This window comes from Piliocolobus tephrosceles, chromosome 10 (assembly GCF_002776525.5).
Source record: "Piliocolobus tephrosceles isolate RC106 chromosome 10, ASM277652v3, whole genome shotgun sequence".
Classification (NCBI taxonomy): Eukaryota; Metazoa; Chordata; class Mammalia; order Primates; family Cercopithecidae; genus Piliocolobus; species Piliocolobus tephrosceles.
Window position 1 is genome coordinate 110,210,725 of NC_045443.1, and position 4,288 is coordinate 110,215,012.

Sequence of the window (4,288 nt, forward strand, 5' to 3'; positions counted from 1 at the left end):
AGCCATTCTCCTGCCTCTGCTTCCTGAGTTGTTGGGATTACAGGTATGAATCACCTTGCCTGGCATCATGTATTACCTTATTGAAACCTCATAGCAACTTTAGGAGGTGAGTGCCATTATTTGCTTTTTTTTGTTTGTTTGTTTTTTGAGCTGGAGTCTCACTCTGTCACCCAGGCTGGAGTGCCATGGCGCGATCTCCACTCACCGCAACCTTCACCTCCCGTGTTGAAGCGATTCTTGTATCTCAGCCTCCTGAGTAGCTGGGATTAAAGGCATGCGCCACCATGCCTGACTAATTTTTGTATCTTTAGTAGCGATGGGGTTTCGCCATGTTGGTCAGGCTGGTCTTGAACTCCTGACCTCAGGTGATCCGCCTGTCTCAGCCTCCCAAAGTGCTGGGATTATAGGCGTGAGCCACCACACCTGGTCGTGAGTGCCATTATTAACCCCCTTGCCCAGATGAGGAAACAGGTGCTGGTATTAAACTGAGGCTTCAAGAGAGTTGTTTTCCAGGGTCAAGTGGTAGAGCTAGGATTTGAACCCAGGCTGGTCTGACTTCAGAGCTTGATCTGAACTCCCCACACTATAGATGCCTAATGAATTATTGCATATATGTCTAATGTATCCTGTTATATGTCAGACACCCGTAATTCACCTTGTAGTGGGACTTTCTGAAAAACCCTATGTCAGGTGCAGGCTGTATTAGTTTTCTCTTGCTGGCAACGCAGGTGTCCTCAGCAGAGAAACAGACACATCGTCAATTCCCCTTCCTCTCCACGTGTCCCCAGCTAAGCCAATCCAGTGCTTCCCATTCCACTAGCCACACTAATTGGCTCAGGAATGGGCATTAGATGAAAACTGGCCAATCAGAATGAATTTCAGGAATGTTGGCAGGAGTCACCAGAAGACTGCTCCCTTCTGAAGCTGGACTCGAATCTGAGAAAATGTGGCCTGGGGCTGCTGGTGTCCAGCTTGTCCCCATTAGGTGACAATATGCAGACAGAAGAGCCAAGCAGCAATGGAGGAAAATCAGGTACCTAAAGTTAGCTCAACCCCTGCCTCATTCAGTTATACAATTCAATAAGTTCTTTTCTTCTTCCCAGTTTAAAGTTTACTGTGTTATGTTCACTTTCAGTTGGAAGGATCTTAGCTGATACAGCAGGTCAAAGCCTTTTTAGGTAAAGCATTTGCCACTTGATCTTTGTGGTATGATTCTGGCCACCTTATTGTCAAATCTCAGATGTAACAGCATTTAATCTGTAAATATTTCATATCTTTTTTTTTTTTTTTTTTTGAGATGGAGCCTCACTCTGTCATCCAGGCTGGAGTGCAGTGGCACAATCTCACCTCCACCTCCTGGATTCAGGCAGTTCTCCTGCCTCAGCTTCCTGAATAGCTGGGACTACAGGCATGCGCCACCACGCCTGGCTAATTTTTGTATTTTCAGTAGAGATGGGGTTTTGCCATGTTGGCCAGGCTGGTCTTGAACACCTGACCTCAAGTGATCTGCCTGCCTTGGCCTCCCAAAGTGCTGAAATTACAGGCGTGAGCCACCGTGCCTGGTCATACATCATATCTTTAAAGGCAAAAATTATTTAAGAAAATATAACCAGAATAGCATTAAAAATTAAAAATTGGCTGGGCATAGTGACTCACACCTGTAATCCCATTGATTTGAGAGGCCAATATGGCAGCCACATTTGAGGCCAAGAGTCTGGGCAGCATATCCAGACTCCACCTCTACAAAAAAAAAAAAAAAAAAAAAAAAGAAAGAAGAAGAAGAAAAAACCAAAACAAACAAACAAGCAAACAAATACCTTGGTGTGGTGGCACACACCTGTAGTCCCAATTACTCAGGAGGCTGAGGTAGGAGGATCACTTGAGCCCAGGAGGTCAAGGCTGCAGTGAGCTATGATCTTGCCACTGCACTCCAGCCTGGGCAACAGAGTGAGATCTTGTCTCTAAATATAAATAAGTACAAATAAAATAAAAATCAGCGATAATGTAGAATTATATTTATGACTAACTGTTGTAACCACACTTTTCCAAAAATTTCCCATGAAAGGTATAATTATACTCATTAAAAATTGCTCCTTAAAAACTGTCAGTGACTTTGTTGTTTGAATTTAAGATCTTTAAATACATTTTGGGAAATGAGACGCAGAGAGACATCAAGAACCTATTAGCAGGAGTTGAGACCAGTATGCAAAACTTGTCAAAACCCTGTCTCTACAAACAATACAAAAATTAGCCAGGCATGGTGTCTGTAAGCCTGTGGTCCCAGCTACTTGGGAGGCTGAGACGGGAGGATGGCTTGAGCCTGGGAGGCAGAGGTTGCAGTGAGCCAAGACTGCACTACTGTACTCCAGCCTGGGCAACAGAGTGAAATCCTATCTCCAAAAACAAAACAAAACAAAAAAACAAACCCATTAGGAGTGGGAGTGTGAACATATAGATGTGTGTGCGCACATACACACATTTCTTCTTATGTGTGTGTTTATGGAGCCAAAAGACTGCATAACCCTAATTGGAAATCTAACAGTAAAGCCATTTTGATGTTGCAAGCAGCTGGTAAGAGGGAATTTACAAACTACAAAGAGTAAAATATAAATAAAGAAGCTGAAGAAAAAAAAAAAAGAGAGAAACAGAAAGGACACCTACGGTTGCCAGTAACTAGGGATGGATGAAATAAGAAGCATTTTCAGTTTTAGTCAAACCTTTAGAATTTTTCAAAATGCTTAAATGAGAAAAGTAAGGAGGTGGAGTGCGTGTGGGAGTGGGCACTGCCAATTTAGATGAAGCTAAAATTTTAAATCTTGTTTAACAATCCCAACAAATTGGCATTCAAAGTGTGCTATTAATAAAAGCGTTCCTTTAAAAAACAGGCTTGGTGTAAACCACTTTTTTTCTCTTCTCTTTTCTCTCTCTCCCTCTCCCTCTCTCCTTCCTTCCTTCCTCTTTCCCTTCCCTTCCCTTCTTTCTTTTTCTTTCTTTTGATAGGGTCTCACTCTGTTGGCCAGGCTGCAGTGCAGTGGAGCAATTTCGGCTCACTGCAACATCTATCTCTCGGGCTCAAGCGATCCTCTCACTTCAGCCTCCTGAGTAACCAGGACCACAGGTGCATGCCACCACCCCCGGCTAACTTTTGTAATGTTTGTAGAAGTGGGATTTCGCAGTGTTGCCCAGGCCAATCTTGAGCTCCCAGATTCAGGTGATCCTCCCACCTTGGCCTCCCAAAGTGCTGGGATTACAAGTGTGAACCACCACCCCTGGCTTCCCCTTTCTACTTTCCCTTAGTATGCTAAGGTACTTGGGTTACAAAGACTGTTCAACTTTTAGTTCCTTTGTTTATTAGCTGTGTCACCATGGAGAGTTCACTAGAACTTTCTGAGCCTCAGCTTCCAGGCTAAGTTTAAAAATTTTTTGTAGACATAGGTTTTGTAGACAGCACTACTATGTTGCCCAGGCTGGTTTTGAACTTCTGGCCTCAAGCAACCTTCCCTCCTTGGCCTTCCAAAGAGCTGTGATGAAAGGCATGAGCCACTATGCCTGGTCTGATCTCTGTTTTTAAGTATTGGCAATGAAGTCACATTTTTCTAGAACACCAATGAAACCAAACAGAATTGGTTCTGCAGGCCACATTTGGCCACAATCCTCTGGGTTGCATCAGTTGCCTTAAAGAGGCAGAGAATGAGATGATTTCAGCCCTGGGAAGATGTTCTGCTCCATTTCATCCTTGGAATGGCTATCATGTCAAATGCAGGTACAAGATAATAACTAACATTATGGAGTGCCCACTGTGTGCCAGACACTGTCCCTAGCACTTTACAGGAGCTAATTTGTGAATACATCCAACAACTACTTGTTTTCATTTGGATCACAAATGAAAGTTTCATAAATGAGCTGGAAGTCCAGGTTAGGCACTGAGCCACTCAATGAAAACCCTGCACATTGGGGTCAGCAGTTCCATCAGAGACTAGCTAAGGAGGGACTTTGGTTGGCTGACTCCCTGAGGCCCCCCACTCCCCTCAATTTTCCTTTGAGGATCCTTAGAAGAGGGGGCAAGTGTTCCCAGTATAGGAACAGCAAGGGCAAATGCCCCAGGGGGCAACAGCCTCTGTGATTTGGGGAACAGCAAAATGAGGGAATGATTGAGGGGAAGGGAGGGCCATGTGAAGGGATTCTGCCTGTACCCTTAGAGGAACCCAACTGTAGAAGGGGTGGTGGAGGTGGGAGAGGGGTGGTGAGGGAGGGAGAGGGATGGTGGGGGAGGGAGAGGGATGGTGGG